The sequence below is a fragment of the Pteropus vampyrus genome, unplaced genomic scaffold, assembly GCF_000151845.1.
Source record: "Pteropus vampyrus isolate Shadow unplaced genomic scaffold, Pvam_2.0 Scaffold103, whole genome shotgun sequence".
NCBI classification, from domain to species: Eukaryota; Metazoa; Chordata; class Mammalia; order Chiroptera; family Pteropodidae; genus Pteropus; species Pteropus vampyrus.
The window spans coordinates 4,913,297-4,932,490 of NW_011888884.1; the positions used below are offsets into that span (position 1 = coordinate 4,913,297).

General features: G+C 40.1%; 1 protein-coding gene across 7 annotated transcripts in view; it reads left to right on the forward strand.

Annotated features, from left to right (window-relative positions):
* Window positions 1-770: 770 nt before the first annotated feature.
* Window positions 771-19,194, forward strand: part of ABCA1 (ATP binding cassette subfamily A member 1) — a 120,985-nt gene continuing 102,561 nt past the window's right edge. For 3 of the 7 annotated variants that reach the window (XM_011364967.2, XM_023533496.1, XM_023533495.1), the window contains exons 1-2: window positions 910-1,142; window positions 4,056-4,235. The gene's annotated coding sequence lies outside the window, so the exon portion shown is untranslated. Of the gene's footprint in view, window positions 1,143-4,055; window positions 4,236-19,194 lie in introns of all 7 variants that reach the window. The other 4 variants (XM_023533491.1, XM_023533492.1, XM_023533493.1 and 1 more) reach the window with 4 other exon arrangements.

Sequence of the window (19,194 nt, forward strand, 5' to 3'; positions counted from 1 at the left end):
ATTTAAACTTTAAGTATGTGGGCCTCCATTTGAAATCTTGCCTCTGTCTCTCGAATGTTATGGCAGCGATCAGGAATGGTTATATAATTTTACATGACTGTGACTCTCTAGCACACTTTGAAAACCTATAGGAGCCAAAATACATAAATACATGTGTATTTATAACTGGGACGCTGACCAATACAGTGAAAATATTAAAAGGGGGTTGGTCCACATTGTTCTGTTATTTGCAGCCTCCCTCCACTCCCAGTTTAAGAAGAGGAGCAAAAACACTTTTCATTGGTCCTCGCAGGCAGGGAATCCCAAAGGTAATAAGTTGCCTGTTGAATACCAAAGTCGGTTTTTGGTGGAAAACAAAAACAGCCAATTATCCAGAGGATAGTCCGCCTTCCCCCAGGCCCAAGGCCTGTGAAAGGTAAGACTAAAGTGTTGGTGTCCAGAGGGTTTTCAGCCTCACGTTCTCTGTCCCTCCAATCCCAAAGACTGAGTAAACTAACCAAGGGAAAAAAAAAATGCTCAAAGTTCGGGTTTAGAGGAAGCGATTTCCACTAGTGCCGTCAGCCGCCTAGAACGTAGCAGAGACAGTCTTCCGAGAAGTCCTAAGCCCCCCATTTCCTGCTTGTCCTAGGCTGCCAGGTGCTGACCCAGGACTGGGCGATACCAGCTGCACCCCACCACTTCCCACTCTTCTCCCGCAGCCCTGCGGGGGTCTGCAGGACGTCGCCCATTTAAGGGGCGGGGCGCGGCTCCATGTGCTTTCTGCTGAGTGCCTGAACTACAAAAACAGAGGCCGGGCAAGGGGGCGGGGAAGGAGGGAGAAAGAACAGGCTTTGACCGATAGTAACCCCTGCGCTGTGCTCAGCCGAATCTATAAAAGGAACTAGTCGCGGCAAAAGCCCGGTAATTCCGAGGGAGAGCGAGTGGGGCTGGGGCTAGCTGATCCTACACCTCTCCTCGGGCGCAGGTGGGCAGGAAAGGGGCGCCGCAGGACCAGCGCCGCCAGAGCCAATTTCCCTGGGCGCTTTGCTCCGTTCTCTTTCTTTTCTCCCCCCACACGCCAATTTGTTTTGTTTTGTTTTCTCCTCCGGAAGGGTTCTGCAAGGAGTGAGGAAAAGAGACGCAAACACAGAAGTGGAAGACAGGTAAGAGGTTCTCTCGTGACTTAGGCGTTATTGTTTTGTTTCGGGGCCGAGGAGGCTTTGGGAAGGACTAGATTTCGGGACTTTAGTCCGAACCCCCACATCTCCAACTCTTGTAACGCAAATGCTGCGGGGGTAGTGTAAATGTGGGAAGGACCTTCTAGGAGAGCTCCGGCGACTCAAGACGCGGCGCAGCTGCGCTCCGGGCTCGCCCTTCGGTGGAGCCCAGAGAGCATCTTTGCGCGTGGAGACCCGGGCGCAGCACCTAGGGCTCAGTGGGGTGGGGGGCTCCCAGTCATTTGGGGGCGCTGCTGCCGGAGTGGGAGAGTGGCAGATCCTGCACCGAGCGCTTCCCTTTGTTTGGAAGAGCCTTAGATGTCTAGAAACCCCTCTGGCTAAGGGTCGGTCTGCGCCCACTCGGATGAATGCTAGCACTTAGTTCTCGGTTCTTAAGAAGCTGGTCTGAGTTGGGCTCTGACCTGGGGATCCCCGTGCGCCCCCAGACTGGAGCGGCGCGTTCTTGTACCCAAAGAACTCCACTGGACGGTGTCCCACACGGGGTCTGTAGCGCTGTTGCTCCGTTGAGGCTTCAGGGGCTTTGTTTGACTTGGGTGTCCTGCCTATGGTCTCAGTGCGCTCACCCAAGCGGGTGTCCCTGGCGCGCGGTGGGGACAAATTTTGTTCCTTTTAAAAACAGAAGACTTACAGAGAAGGAGAGCCTGCGGAAACCTAGAGCTGTGCCCATTCTCCCGCTCCTCCACCCCCCATCATCCTTCTTTTTGCTGCTTTTCTCTTGGGGCAGCCTCAGGCAGGGCACGGATGGAGAAGCTGAGGCGAGATGGTGCAGGGGAATGACCGAGAGTAACCCCGGCAGGCGGTGCAGAACTCAGAGCTCCGCCGCGGGGCTGGGCTCCGTGGTGGGGGTGGGGAGGGCTGGGCAGGGCTGGGCGCCGGCTGCCTGTGGCCCCGGGGGACTGGCCCGCAGCGCCTCCTGGCCGGGTGGCTTGGGAATCGGCCCCGAGACCAGAGTGGGGCAGGGCTCTGCAAAGCATTGTCTCTCTCGGATTCCAACCGAGATCTCGTCAGGAAGGAAACTTGGGTGATCAGGCGAAAGCCTGTCTGGTTGTTTTTTATTAGAATGTTTCCTGACTCCCAGATCGTTGCTAAATCGGAAGGTTCTTGAGTCGTGGGCCAGTGCCAGGGCTTTAGTGTAGGTGCCATTTTTTTTCAGTACTTGTTAGAAAGAAGGACATAAACAAGATGAAAAAAGGGAGAAAGCAAAGAGACAGAAAGAAGCTTCTGGCACTGAAAGGAATTGACTCTATCTTTCCCATCATTGATAACTACCATGAGCTTTTAAAACCCAAGGCTTTTTAGTGACTCTTCACAAAATGAGTGGGTGGTATATACGTTCATATACTAGAACACCAATTTGATATTAAAAAAAAATCCTTGGTTATGAAAATCAGCAAGTCACTTTGTAGGGGCGGACCCCCACCCTCCACACACAAGGAACACCTCACAAAATTTTCCAAGTTCAAAAGTGGAGTTTTACCGGTTCTTTGAACAGTAGTATGGGAATCCAAACCTAAGTTTTGATCTGTTCTGACAAAACTTAAATTTCAACTGAGGAAAGTGGTTAATTTCTCATCTCCCCTTTTATTTCAGCCCATTTTTCTAATACCATAAAAATAATGGAAGCTTTCCGTTAATACCATTCTCTAGAGACACTTCTCCCAAATCAAAGAAAATGTGAAAGCATGGAGAATGTTCTGGAGTAGAACTTCTTCAGATAGTATAATAATTTTCAAGTACAAAGTATCCATTTTTACATGTCCCCCAAACAAAGCATTAAAATAATTCATGATAGAGAGAGTTTGGAAAACAGTGGATACACAGAGCAAATTAGTATCTACTTGAGAAAAATCAGTAGAAACAGAGTGAGTGACCAGCCTTAGTGATGACCATGGTCCATGTAAGAGGTAAGAATTGGTACTGTAGTCAGAGCGATTCATAAGCCCCCTTGGAAGGATAAGCCTGGTGTTCCAGAATGACATATCTGATTGTGAAGGAGACACCTGAGATATGTGTGTCTCCCCTCCAGCTGAGCATTCCAAATCTTAACCCTTATAAGTATTTTGATTTACATCCAAATAGAGGCCTGTAATGAATGCTGGACATATTTTGACTTCAAGAATATTTATACGTCATGTGAGACAATGATTATTTTAGGATTGGAAAAGGGTGATTGGGGTTTGGTTGTTTTCAACCTCTGCTCTAGAAGTCTCTGTGCTTACATTATTAATAATTAATGGAACCAAATGAAACTCAGTGATACAGCTTTTTATTATCTTCTATAGTATTTACCATATGTGGAGAGAAGTTGGAATGTTTTTCCAGCTAAATTTTTTTTAGGGATCTCCCTTCTCATAAAGCAAGTTGCTAATACTATTATTTGTAGTGATCACAAATTGTTAATATCTTCATGATTTCAGTTTTTAGCTCCTAAAATAGTTAAGTGGACATTGCTTTAGACTCTTATGAACTTTTCGGATATCTAGGTGTGATTTTTGCATTTCTAAAATACTCTCAAATCCAAATATATTTTTATTTACTAACTGGATACTGAAGAAATTTTGCAGGTATAATCCTCCTATGGCCAGTTACTCCAGAATCAAATTTTAAATAAACTTTCTGAAAATTTGTTTTATTTAACTCTTCCGGCAGAGGGCCTACACTAAAAATTGAGACCCTCTTCGTATCTGCATGTGGAAATAACCATAAATGCCAAAGTTATTGCAATGTTTATTTAATAGACGCTATTAAATAGCACAATGTGCCAAGTACTATTCCAAATGCTTTTCAAATACTAATTTTATCTTTATAGCAAACCTATTTATTATTCCTATTTTGTAGATTAAGAAACTGAGAGGTTAACTAATTTGTCCCTGGCCATACATCTTGGAAATGGCAGAACTAAGATTTGAACCTAGCCAGTGAGCTCCAGTGTACTTGAACTCCCACACTAACCAGTGAGGTGGTGCAGTTACAGATGCTGGGAACAGAGGACTTTCCAAGGATGCTTACTGTGTTCTGGTACGTTCATCTACTAAGTCCTTATCAGAATCGACAGCTTGTATCATATTTCCATTATTGCTGTAAGTGAGTTAGCCAAATTCTCTTTTGCTTGTTGGGACATTGGTTGCATAGGGATTGCAACACCATGGAAAGAACAGACAATAAGATTTACTCAATTCTCTAATTCTTGAGTTGAGTTAAAATGAAAAACGTACTATTGTTTTAGTCAGATATTCGTGAGTAGGTCTGTGACCTCAAAATATTTTTTTGTGCAATACACAGAAAATGGAACAACAGAGTGTTTGGCTGTAAAGGCATAAGGAACAAAAGACAAAGGGAAGATAACTGTTAGTTTAACTGTCAATCCTAACTTCGATGAAGTTTTAAAAAGTTGATTATAGTACAATATGATTCCTGCCTGTTTTATCCTTAATTATATTTTAGACCTTTTGAAATAAGCTATTTCTCTGTTACTGCCATTTCTGTATAGGAACCAAATTTAGCCTTTGCCTAGGCATTTTTCTCTGAAAGAAAATACAGTTTTAAAGTCTGCTTTATAAAAGTGAAATAGAATGGGAAACTTTTTCTTATTAAGCGGTGTAGCAAGTTAGAGATAAGCTCTTAGAAAACATTTCTTCTTGGTAAAAACAGTTACATTTATTGTTGATTTACTGTGTGCTGGATGTTGTTTTAAGCATTTTACATGTAATTATTCAGTTCATTCTCATGAGAACCACGTGAGGTGGATACTGTTATTATCTTCCTTTTATAGTTGAGGCAGCTGAGGTATAGACAGGCTAAGTAGTATGATCATGCAATTTGTAAGTAGTGGAGCTGAGGTTGCATTCCAGGTAGTTTGGTTTCTATGAATTTACCAATATCAGGGCAAGGACTTTGTCAAAATACCAAAGTTTTGACAATTGAAATACTTACTACCAAGAGGCAAAGAGTGACTCTCCCTTTTCATTTGGATATTTTCACCTAAAAATAGTTCTTTGGATACATAACCAGCATACATGCTGTTAGAGAGGTGCGTTTTAGAAATATTTGAAGCCAGAGAATGAAAATTTCATATTTAAAATTGCTTTCAGATAGACCTTTCTGTTACTGTGCATTCTGTTGAGAGTGATACACTGTGTTAAAAAAAAGAGGTTTTATCCTGACAACGGTCGGTCGGAGGAAGCCACATAAGACTTGGAAAATGAACTTTGAAATTCTGACTTCTTACATTTTGAAAATCTACTTTAAGGCATTATTTAAATGCCATCCTTCTCATAGACCCTTGTGGATTCACTCCTCCTTGCCAACATAGAGTTTAAAATTAATTATCCCCTTCTTTTTCACTCCCATAAGATTGGATCATAGCACTATTCGTGCCATGTATTTAACTGTGTTTCTTGATGTAGTTAAGATTTGTCCTCCTTTTGAGTGTATGCTTTTCCAGGAGAAGATCTTTCATTCATTCTCCCTAGTCCTTGATTCAAACCCCTCATTATGGCATATGGAAGGGGTTCAATAAATGCTGACTTTGATAAGTCAACGAGAATGGGAAACTAGTGTTGTTTCTTATATTCTGAAAGGTGAATTAAAATGATGGGATAATCATAGAAAAGCATTAGAAATAGAGTTATATGAGAAACAACTATAGTTAAGGTTAGGTTTTTGATTGAGAAATTTTAGTATGTACTTAAATTATCTAGGCCAGCTAACTTTTTGCAGAACAATTCTAATTCTCTTGTTTCATTTCTCTTTCTGAGGCAGCTGTGATTTGAAAAAATGCTATAGTCTAACATTTTACATTCGAGTACTTTGATTTGGAAAGTAATTTATTTTTTAAATAAGAATGAGATATTTCACTAAGTAATTTATAATTTAAATAGTTTTTAAAAACCAAAATAACCTGTCATGCACAGGAGCAATTCTGTTATTCATTGAGTGAGTGAGTGAGTGAGTGAGTGAGTGAGTGTGTGTGTGTGTGTGTGTGTGTGTGTTTAAAATTCTGCAACATTTTCTATGCCAAATCCAAATTTCAAGAAGTATTTCGGAGTCAAAGCATTTTATCTGGCTAGTCTTGAAGTCAAGATGTTTTATTATAACTGGTATTTAGTATGGGACATTTGCTAAGGATAATTATATATATGTAAAACCAATCAGTGGTTATTATTTATTAGAAGAGGATTTTTTTACTACCTTGAGAATATGATAAAAGCTATGGATTCTGTCCAGCAAAAATATAGAAAGACATGTAAACTCCAAAATTTAGATATAATCCAGCAAAAATATAGAAAGACATGTAAACTCCAAAATTTAGATATAATCACATATAATTACAATTATATGTATAATTGTATTTCGCATATAATTTTAGAAACCCACTAAGGAGCCATGTGACCTTAGGCAAGTCATTTTACTTTTCTGAGATTTAGATTCTTGGTTCATAAAATGAAAGACGCTGAAATACTTGACTTTTTAAGATCCCTTCAAGCTATTATGTCCTCTAACTCTAGGTCTGTATTTAGGAAAAAGGGTGATCTTTTGGAGCCTCTTAGAGCTACGACTTGAGAGACATTAGTATAACAGATGATGTGGATTTTGAAAGGTAGAAGGTAAACACCTAGGGGATGTATAAGAGCGTTCCTGATGAGAGTAATAAGGGAAGAAAGGATGATGCAGGAGAGGAAGAAGGAAAGAAAGTTGTCGAATTAGGTGGACAAAGCCTTAAATAATAGAGCCAGAAGGAAATTCTTATCTGAAATGCAAAGGAAGGAGGAGTTAGTTCAGTTCAATAAATTTCAGTAGAGCAAACATGATGTAGTGAAACATAGTGAGACATTGTCCTCATCTCTGACCCACTATTTGGAGCATCTCTCTGAAGTAAAATATTTATTTGAACTCTCCATCCTGGATATCACCATTTTGGGTATAGATTTTGCTTCTTACGTTACAGTCCTCTTAAGCCAGTATGTGTTAAAAAGGAAAGCTAACTGACCCTAAGACTCATTCATCCTCCAAGAAAGGAACACCTATGCCCGTCTTAGAGAATTGAAAGAACCTTATAAGGATATTTCTAAATACCTTGAGAGACTCTCCTTGGGGGTAGGCGGGCAAAAACAAAGCTTTCTAAAGTATTGCCATGAATTTGTTTCAGAAATCATAATAGATTAGGACTGGAAGGAAGAAGGGAGAAGAAGGAGCAAGAAGTTTCAGGGCTGGGGGCATGGGAGAGAGAAGGAGCTGTTAAGAGGTTTTTTGGGTTTCATATCTTTATTTACACTTGCTCTGCAAAATTCCTGTAGGATGCCAGGTTGGGAATAATTGTTTTTGCCAAGAATTAAATCAAGCTTATTTTCTTTAAGAAGCAAGTCCCCAAGGGTATAGCAGTTTGAAATTGATTCCATCTGGTATTTTGATGATCCAAGTTTGACATAAAGGGAACGCTGATGGAAGGAGCAGCTTTCTTTGGAAAGGCATAAAGTGAAGACTCAGATTACTGAGTTTAGCCTGACCTTTCTCCACATCCAGAGGCAGGGCCTTGGGATGGAGGTGGCAGTTTATCTTAGCTGGGTGAGGTGTGATCTCTGGTACTGGAATAGGGAGGGAAGAAGAAGACATAATATTACATATATACATATAAATTATGTATGTAAATCAGATGAGTTAATATATAAAAAATACCATTAAACTGAAATTCATTTGTTCAGCAAATATTTTCAAACATCATGTAAAGTATACTAAGTGCTGAACAAATGTGAAAAGACTAGACTAAGGATCTGCCATCATAAATGCTCTTTAGCTGGACATTCAAGGTTCTTTAAAACAAGACTGACTTCTTTTTGACAACTTTGTCCCAGATTGTAAAAGGCATACACAAAGGAACTACACCTGGTTTTCTCTAGTGGTCAGCATGTCGTATAGCTCAGAAACTTTGTTACCTGAATCTCCCTCTACAGGTTTTCCTCGTTTCTCTGACTTCTACTTTAAGAACCCCTTCTTGCTATTTTTTGGCTCCTCATTGTTCTGGAAACTCACACCTATCTTCTGTAGTTGCTTTTGTTTGCGCTGTACCCTCTATTCACATTCCTCATTGACTGAAATTGTACCCATTGACCATGGGTAGATGAGAGCACAGTGTGGGTTAGGTCTCCCCTACATTACCTCATTAAATCTTCACTGTAACCCTGACATAGGCAGCATATAGGCTGCTCAAATTATTTAAATTGACTCACATTTTTGTAATCATCAATATATTTTAAAAATTAACGTCATATTGGTCTTCTAAATTGAAAATCGATATCAGTTGTCTCGAATAGAAGGTAATTAAAAAAAAAATTAAAATAAATCATTATTTTTTTAAACAGTCTGTATAATAAAATTGCTTTCCAAGATGCTAGCTGACTCTGAAACTTGCTCTCACTTTGTTAAAAAGGGAAATTAGCCTGTATTAAAAGAGGTGTAGAAGAGAAGACCAGAAAAAAAAAACCTTTCTTTTTAATGTAGTAAAATTTTTATAAAGGCCAAAGAAGTGCCGAAAAGAATAAAATTTTCTCATTATGTGATTCATTGTTCAATGCTGTGCCTGTCCATCTTCTAAAACCTTCTAAGTACTGCTTAAAGTTATCTCGTGTAGCTCTCCTGCATTTGGGGAAATACTGAGCTGGCCCCATTTTTCAGATGGTGTACCTGATACAGAGAGAAGTTAAGTAACTTGCTCATAGTTTACAAATCTCATTAATGCTAGAGCCAGGGATTCGAACTCAAGTCTGATACCCACACTCCGGGCAGTTTCTTTCTTCTTCTTTTTTAAATATTTTTTTTTCATTTTTCAATTACAGTTGCCATACAATATTATATTAGTTTCAGGTTTACTACACAGTAATTTATACATTTATGTATCTTATGAGGTGATCATCCTGATAAATCTAGTACCCATCTGACACCATACATAGTTATTATAATATTATTCACTATATTGCTTATGCTATGCTTTACATCCCCATGACTGTTTTGTAATTGCCAATTTGTACTTTTTAATCCCTTCCTCTTTTCCACCCCTCCCCCCTAACTTCCCTCCCCTCTCTGGGCAGTTTTCTTAGACTCAGAAGATTATCTATTGCAGCCCTTTCATCATGAAGACTTGTTTTCTGTTCTGTGGCTCAAAGTGGTAGAATGGCTTACCTGAATTCACTCTCCAGCTGTCATTAACTAGAAATTGAAATCTTGGCCCCTTGCCTCTTTAATCCAGGCTTCTCACTATTATACTAGAATTTTGGATAATATTTACAGTATTCTTTTAGGAGAGAAAAAAGAAATGTGTCTATAAAAGTCTATCCTGATCATCTTAAAGTGGACACTGAATCCTTGACTACTGGACTGGCCTCATTATTTATTCTGTCTCCTGGTCCAGTTTGAATCTTCATGGGATTTTCAACTGGATTTTTTTTTGTCTCTCAAATAAAAATTACTCTTTGGTGATAGGTTCAAATTAGAAGGAAATCTCTACAGAAGTCCTAAAAGGTGAGTCTTTCCTAGAAATTGTTTCTTTTATGCAGAGGTACAAAACTCTGTGCAAATTTTGGCCAATTAAGATTGCGATTCAAGGCAGGGTTCTTTTTTTTTTTTTTTTTAACTGTAATGATTGTGTTAATTGTAGTAAGAATCTTGAGTTCAAGATAAAGCCTTTGATTGGTCAGGTAGTATTTATTCAGTTGTCATTCCTGTTGCAGAATTTGCAAATGGGAATGAGTGCCATTTTCCAGTTTGCAACTCTAGTCACATTTCACATGATTGCAGTGTGGCTTTCTCCTCTGCCAAGAAAATAGAGGGTTGGCTGTTACTTGGGTCAAATGGCCTCCATTAATGGGAGTGGATGTGCCTCTGGGGGTTGCAGAGACCAGCAAGACACTGTCCTTAGGCAGAGCTCCATCTGGGGACTCCCTTGTGCTCACTTGATGTAGATAGGCACATGGGTGCTTTGGGGATTGAATTGTTAAATGCCATTGTAAAACAGTTGAAAAAAGGAGGCTGTCCGAGTTCCACCCAATAGTTTAGTTTCATCTTTCCTTGAGTACTTTCTAATCCCACACAGAAAATGTCTGGTTTTTGAAAATCTCAATGGTAGTAGCACTTTCTAAAAAGAATACTCAGAATCATGAGGGAGGTAGGTGGAGTAAAAGGGGTCAAATATGTGGCGACAGAAAGAAATCTAACTATGGGTGGTGAATACACAGTGCAAGATATATAGGCTTTACTGCTAAATTGTATACCTGAAACTTAACTGGATTTCGTTAACCAATGTCACCATAATAAAAAAAAAAATAACAAAAATAAAATATAAATATAAATATTAAATGAAAGTAAAAAAAAAAGAATCATGATAATATTGGAATAGTACGGATCCATTTCTTCTGGACGAATCCTTTCAGACCTCAAATAATGGAATTAATGTTGCCAGTATTTAAAAAAAAACTATCATCCTTTGGTTTTTGTTTTTCAGAATCACAAATATAGTCTTTTTAAACTTGTGATTTTATTCCTCTTTCTGCTCTTAATTTAGCAAGGCAGTCAGTAAAGTGGTTTGTTTTGGTTATCATAAAGAAGGAGTTCAGCTGTCAAGTTGAGAAGGCAGGGCTTAGATCCTGTACCTCTATGCCTGCCCTGGAACTCCGATTACATTTTTACCTGGTCCTTGCCAGCCTGCAGAAACAGAGGTATCTGCGACACATGACATGTACCTGCACTGTTTCAAGAGCTGGTTGGTGAAAGAGGATCATCAGAAGAAGGTTGTTGGATTTGGTCACATACTATGAGCTAGAACCAGACAAGAGCCTGGAGATTAGATAACTGGTTTGGTAAAGAGAATAAAGTGTTCAGGTAGCAGAATTGTATTCAGATGTCAGTACGCTTCATTAAGTGAGTTCTTGACTTGAGCCTGTGCCTTTAGAGTTCAGTGCTGCTCACCAATGCTTACACTTCTGGTATTTGGGGTTGAGCCCTTAGGGAAGGTGCTCTTGTTGGCTGGCGAATTGCAGGTTCTCCTTTGCTCGCATGAAGTCGATGAAAATGAAGGTCTTCCCAACAAATTAGAGTGCTTTTGAAGAACACCAAATTAAATGCACTCCTGCTTGAACTTGTAAAGTTTCTTTGAAAACAGCTGGAAATTTTGTCATGGTTTTAGCCTATCCGAACCTTTACTTTCAATGAAATTTCTAATTTGTTACTGTAGTGAACCCGTTTTTAACTATTTTTTTCCTCTGTTTTACCTATTTTTTTCCCTGTTCCTGAGGTCTGACTTTAGCGGACCTCATTCCACAAATGTTAATGGAGCACCGGGTCATCCTGGGCACTGGGCTCAGTGTGGAAGAAAATAAGATGTAAAGACACATTAGCTTGCTGCACATAACTTATAATTTAGCAGGGAACATCTGATAAGTTGGTAAACTGGGAGAGCTGAAAAGATGAAGGAATTCTAAGGCCCAGATTGCAAATAGGTAATTGACCTAGAGGCTGGAGAAAGTGGAGCGGAGAGGAAAACTGAGCCAGGTGCTGAAGACTTGAAGGAAGGTGGCAATGTGCCTGTGTGGGAAACGGGAGCTGACTGCTGTGAGGGTGGAGAGCACAGTTTAAGTGAGTGGTGGGGACCCCTATAAAGGAGTTTTATGGTAAAACAATGCCAGAAGTGGCACCAGAATACCAGGATCACCCTTTCATATTTCCCACTGAGCTGGGCACTGGAGAAACTCCAGTTTGTTCTGGAAAGGCCTTTGGGAGAAATGGGACCTTCTGTGGACAAAGGAACCTCTCTGTGCCCTACCCTTGATGAATGCTTTACTCTGTAAAGTCAGAAGCACTAGTCATAATAGCTACCATTTACTGGATACCTACTGTGTTCTGGGAATAGGCAACATGTTTTATATGCCTTACTAGCTCTATTTTATGGAAAGGGTACAGGGGCTCATAGTCCCTAGGGTCCCAGAGCTGCTGAGTAATAGAGTCAGGATTCAAACCCAGTTTGCTCTGATTCCAGAACCTTCCTACTTTTTACTGGGCCAGTTAATTGAAGAAAATAAAAAGAGTTAAGGATGTTTGGGGGTGTTTGCCACGTAGTAGTACAGGCCGGCCCAAAGGAAGGTGAAGGCAGTGAAGGGATTTGGGTTTGTCTGTCCCCCAAATCCTTGGAGCACTTTTATAAAAATAAACCCTTTAGTCTGGGAAAGGTTGACTGTCTGAAGATGTTGACCCTTCAGAGATGTGAGCCAAACAGAATGTTTTTTGCTGATACAGTTACTAAGCCTTTTATCCTAAAATTCTCCTGGATAAAAACCCTTCTACAACCACAGAGAACGTTTCCCAGTCAAGTTTTTCTGCAAATAAAGGACTGTTCATGGAGCCTTGTTTGCTTGTGTGTCTATAGCTCAGGATGTTTATAACTTCAATAGTTCCTTCCCTGCAGGTCTTCTGATTTTGGCATTATGATCATGATTGAAATTTTTTGATTTTTTTTTTTTTTTTTCCTGTGACAGGTTGATTTCTTTTCTAGGCAAAGTTCTTTTTTTTTTTTTTACTGTATTCTATGTAACCCCAACCAGGAAAACAGCAAATAGTTGTATTGTTTGATGAAGTCTTCCTTTGAAGGTTGCTTTCTGTTTGTTTAGTGGAAATCAGCATGGGAAGAAGGGCTGTCTCTAACATTTTGTTAGAATTTCTCCATAATTCTATAGTGGTGAAACAAGAATGGTTACAGGACAGATTTGTTTTCAGAAACCCTGGCTCTTGATAGTTTTAGAAGTCCTGAGACTGTTTAGATGGGAGGAATTGGAATGTTGAGAGTGATAAATAAGATCTTTGGTCATCCAAATATCAGTGACATGATAGAAATAGAGTTAAATCTTTTGAGTCTTCTTTTAAATAGAATTGTTGACAGCATGAGAAATTATGCTTCTTAAAGGCCAGTTACAGATTTATATGGTATTCATAGATCTCTTCTAACTTTCAGCTTTTCATTTCATAGCCTTCATTTTGAAAATTTGCTATTAACAAACAGTTTTGTCCAGGAAATCAAATATGTATTCCAGGGAAAAAGAAGAGTATGCAGTTATTTATAAACTTATTGCTATTAATAACCAAGTGAAAATGATGTACTTGGTAATTTCGAAAAAGTCCTTCTAAGTTATAGATTGTTGGACTTGATAAAATTCACAAGATCTATATTATTTAACTGGGTAGCATGATAGCAGAGCCTCTTTTAGAATGATAGAATTCTTCTAGAATGGTAGAATAGCTAAATTTATTCTTGGTGGTCTTCACAACATTTTACCTCCTCAAATTTGAGTATTGAAATGTTAAATACTCAGTTCAAGTAGAACAAAATTTCAGGGACACCGTACCAGCTCGTGGGCTTTCTACAGGCCTCTAAGGGCCTAATGGCAATGAAGGACAGTTTCACTGAAATTGCGAATCTACAGGATGGTTGAGGAATGTGAGGGGGTAGAATTTAAGGGTTAGCTAGGATGGCCTTAAGGGTAGAGAGCTCAACAGCAACTGGAGGCCAGAAAAGTTAAACTGAGGCCATCAAATTAATACAGCTCATAAATCAGCCTGGGAGAAATCACAAGATGACTCAAAATCCCCTCCCGTCAGCACACAGCAACCATGCTCTCTGTCTTCAGTCATGGCTGCAGTGAGCGTGTTCCAGCCTGGCCTTCTGACTTTCAGTAACCTCATTAGTCTTTTTCCTGAATGTGGCTGTTGATCCAGAGACATAAGCTCAAAGAGGCAATTAAAACAAACCTTTTTCAATGCAAGCATGCTCTGTTGGGCGTACAGTTTTTGTATCCTGATTCTTCAGGAGCCTCTGCATCTCTCTGGAGATGAAATGCGTAGACATCTGTAATTCCTGCTTTTGCATGAACATATCATGAATAGGCAATAAGCTGAGCTTTAGTATCAACACATTTTCAATTCATATGTGATATAGTTAAATCCTGCCTTAAATCTGCCTCCTGCTTTGTACGTTATTGGCTAGCTGTTTATTGATATAAGACATCTAGAAACAGTTTCATCAAGAGAGATACTGATTGTTGTTGTCAGAAATTTCAATTTCTATCTCACTTCTGGTAACTGTGGAAATTTGTCAAAGTAGAATACATACACACACATTAATTAATTAAAGTTTAGAGAAATAGCCGTCATAAAACCACTGTTTGAAGGATGAAAATTACATGCTGACTTCACATTCTGAGTGTATGAACTATTCAGATAGTACTTGTAAGAAAAATGTGTTCAGAAAAATAGTTGTAGGAGAAATATCGTAGTAGGAAAGGGCATGTAACAGTTATTGAAAAGTTATTTCCTGAGAAGGCTGGGGGCCAGCTCTAACTCTGGGGTGTGACTCTGGGCAAGTCATTTGCTTTTGGGGGCTTCAGCTTCTCCAAGATTGGAGCAGGAGTATGGTGAGAATGGGTCTCCAAAACTCCCATCAAATTCTTTTTATCTGCCAATACAGCAAGATTTAATGTCTAAGAAAATGTAATGAGAAAAATGCATGTTCACACTGCTACCAGAAGCTCTTAGTGCAGTAACAAAAGGATTGGTTGGTGTTCTTTCAAGAACACTAGGATCATGTGAGGCTGTGCCCTCCAGCTTTAGAGTTGATCTTTCATCTAAGGAAGACATGGTGAAAAGACATGGCAGTCACAGGAAGTAGTGCCTGTTTTTCTTTTGGCTTTGCTAAGTAGGGGGTGGGAACCCCTCCTACCTTGTCTTTTTGACATGTCTTCCTCTTCCTTATTCCTCCTTCTTTAAATTTATCACTCTTTGAGACTTATACGTGAAATTCAAAAGGACCAAATATATTGGTGAAGCAGAGGTGTGGGTAGGCGCTGACTGGAGTCACCATTTTTGCCTTCGCACCAAGCTTCCTGTGACCCTGCATGTTTTTCTTTTGCCATCATCACTGTCTGACATTTCAGGTTTAGATTTAGGGAAATGTTAAAGAATTCACAGTCTCAGCTGTCACTTGGTGATTCTTTTGCAAGTAGCATATAGCTCACTCTCATTTCACTGTCCCAAAGATGCTTCCTCAGAAAGGAGTTACCCACCCCCCCCCATGACTTTCTGTCCCCTTGCTCTGCTTTATGTACTTCAGTATTCCTACCACCCACCAACTTAACAACCCATTGTTATTTGTCTGTTTTCTACTCCCTTGCTAGAATAGAAGTTCCACGAGAACAGGAACTTTGCTGCTTTTGTTCTCCAGTGTCTAGAACAGAGCGCCTGGCACAGAGTAGGTACTCAAGAAATATTAGTTGTTAATGAGGGCCTTGTAGAATTAAGATTGCAGTTGTTTGTTGAATGACTAGATGGTGAATTATTTTATTCACTATTCACCTTCCTAGGGAATCACACAATAATCAAGCTTTACACTATGCCATTCTTAGATCTTTGATGTATGATTTGACTTGTAGAGTATGTTAAATATTATATTACAAGGCAAGTATTTTTGGAGGTGGGAGGAAGTCGAGTTATTGTTGTATAATTTACATATGGTTAAATTTATTCTTTTTAAGTGTACAGTTTGATGAGTTTTGATAAATGTATATAGTTGTATAACCACGACCAAGATCATAACATAGAATATTTCCATCACTCAGTGCTCCTTTGCAGTCTGTCTTTTTCCCTACCCATCGCCACTGGCTACTAGTGATCTGATTTATGTCCCTATTGTTTCGCCTTCGCAGAATGTGAAATATAAGTGGAGTCATATAATATGTAGTTTTTTGTGTCTGACTTATTTCTCTTGTGTTTGAATCTTTTGAGATTCATCCATTTTGTTGCATATATTAGTAGTTCGTTCCTTTTTTATTGCTGGGTAGTATTCTATTTTCATTCGTTTATTAATTGATGGACATTCGTGTTGTTTCCAGTTCGGGCTACAAACAGTTATGTACAGTTGTGTGAACACATGCTGTCATTTCTCTTTGGTAAATATAGTAGTTCCCCCTTATTGGTGGTTTCGTTATCTGTGGTTTCAGTTACCTGCAGTCAACCATGGTCCAAAAATATTAAGTGAAAAATTCCATAACTAAACAATTCATAAGTTTTAAATTGTGTGCCATTCTGAGTAGTGTGATGGAATCTTGCACCATCCCATTCCATCCTGCCTGGGATGTGAATCCTCCCTTTGTCAAGCATATCCACACTTTATACATTCCTTGCCTGTTAGTCACTCAGTAGCCCTCTCACTTATTACATTGATTGTTATGTATTTCAGTGCTTGTGTTCACATAACCCTTATTTTACTTAATAGTGCCACATTCACATAACTTTTACTACAATATATTGTTTAATTGTTCAACTTTACTATTAATTACTATTGTTAATCTCTTATAGTACCTAATTTATAAATTAAACTTCATGATAAGTATATAAGTACAGGAAAAAACATAGTATATATGGACTTCAGTACTATGTGTGGTTTTAGGCATCCCCTGAGGGGTCTTGGAACACATCCCCTGTGGATAAAGGAGGACTATTGTCCCCAGGATGGGATGGCTGGTTTGTATCACCAGTCTGTGTGTAACTTTATAAGAAATTGCTAAACTGTTTTGCAAAGTTGCTTTTTCATTTTCCATTCCCATGAGCAGTGTGTGAGAAAATTGCTTCACATTCTTACACTTTACAAAATTTTAGTAGTTCTAGTGGGTGTATAGTGGTAGCTCACTATTTTCATTTTCATTTCTCTTCAACTAATGATGTTAGGCATCTTTGTTTATTTTAGAAGGTCATGTTTTAGCAGTCTGTTGGATTTTCTAGATTTGAATAACTTAATATCAGTGGCATCTAAAGTGAAAATTTCTTTAAAAATTTTGGTAAAGTTTTAAACAGTCACTTCTGCCAGGTTCATACTGTACAAAAGATGGTTAGGGTGTAGAAACTATCTGTTAAATTTGGGCAAAGGGTGACCCATCTGGGTGACTGATAACAGGACCCAGAAGGAGTGTACCCAGGACTTGAGCATGAAGCTTGGCAGAAAGCTGATTTCATAGCTCCACTGGCCTTGGGAAGGCCTGCTCCATGCTTAGCTAAACCTAGTGTTTGTGAGAAGCAGACTCAGGTTCAATTACATTTTCCCGGATGCCCTAGGAGTCACCTGGGAAGCTCAGCAGTCCTTTGTGGCCATCACATAGAGTTCCTGCTGAACATAGAGTTCCCTCTCTTGGGACAATTTGCTTGAATTAGTTAATCAAGCTTGAGAAATCAGTTACCACAGGCCCAGGAATGCCACCACCCTTATATTCTGAAGCCCTATTTCTCATGTCCATCTCTTAATTAATTAAGCAAACAGTCCCTGAATATTTGCTACATGCCAGGTGCCATTTTTCATACTAGGGAAAACAGTGATGAAGGAATAGGAATGGTCCCTGCCCAGCCTCAAAACGTGGGAGCAGTGCTGCCAGGGAGAACAGACTGCCCTGGGCGCACTTGGAAGGGGCTCCTAACCGAGGTGTCAGTGCAGGGGAGGGGATCAGGAAAGGGGTCCTGAGCAAGTGACAGCTAAGTGGAGACCTAAGGTTAAGGAAGAGTTAGCTAGGCCTGTAGTGTTTCGGGGACTGGGGAACACACCGAGAAGTCTCAGTTACAGGAGAGAGTGTGGTCCTTTCAGAGCTTGTAAGTAGTTTTCTGGGGCATCAGGCAGTGGGGAGTGGTGGGAGAGGAGGCTGGAGCGAGTCATCAGGGACACCAGGGGAACTACAGTGAGGATTAAACTTCATCCTCAGGGTGGTGGGGAGCCGGCAAAGGGTTTTAAGTGGGGCAGTGGCATCTTTAGCTGTCTGATTTAGTCAAAGAACTTTGATTGCTCTGTGATAAATGGGTGGAAGGGGGAAAGACTGGAGGCAGGGAGACCAGTGAAGTGGTTGTCATGGGGTGAGAATGGCCTCTCCAAGGACAACGACTGTGAAGTAGGACCCTTTCCAGCCAGTAACTGGAAATGTGCAGGAGGGCAAAAGCGAGTGCTACTCGCGTTGAAACATTGAGAAATCTAGTTCGTAGTACGGTCTTCCTTTTGTTTTTGGTTCGTTTGTTTACTTCCTTGGAAAACTGATGTAGAAATGTTCCTTTGGCTTCAGTTACCTGTGAGCAGAGGGGTTTGGGCTTTGCCAAACCCTTTTCTTTGGACAGAATTGCTCTTCCCAGTGATCACTGTGCTCTAAAGTGGGAGCAGGGCCATGCCAATGTGGGTGTGGGAAATGAGGCAAGAAACCTGCCTATTGGCACCCAGAAAAGCCAGAGCAGCACAGCACCTTCTGCTGCTGCTCTGGGCTACTTGATAACCTCTCTCAGTATCTTCTGCAGGGTCCCTAGGGTCAGAACCCATATCTAGAGACCCAGAAGCTCTCATTTTAGGAAAATACTCTCCGGAAAAACTCCTCCTGGCCTTTCTCTTCTCATGAATCTTCTACAGAGGTGCGTCTTCCCTTCCTCTGAGATCCTCCACACAGGTTTAGAGGAGACAATTCTGTGCTCTGGTTTGGCCTGGGGACTCCGACACTAGGCTATTCATATTTTGTCCTTTCTAGTTTGCCCTTCTTATTTTTCCAGACTCCTACGGTGCATTCGCTAGAAATAATGGAATAGAAAATGATGTTTGGACAGCATGTAACCATTTCTGTACTGACAAAACAGAGAAAGATAAGTTAGAAAGGAACTAATTTCTTTGGTACTTTTAACGTGCTAGGTACTGTGTTGAGAAATTACTTACATTATCTCATTTAATCTTTAGAACATTATGCAAGGTAGGTATTGTCATCCCCATTTTATAATGAGGAAGTAGATGCTCAGGGAGCATAAAGGCTTGGCCAGGTGTTCATTGGTGGGAAGCCGAGGGTAATTCATGTCTGGGCTCTTTCTACTAGGGTGATTTTCCTTTTTAAATTTCAAACTTGTGTTCTAAACTTCCCATTGTTACCTTGGGAATCTG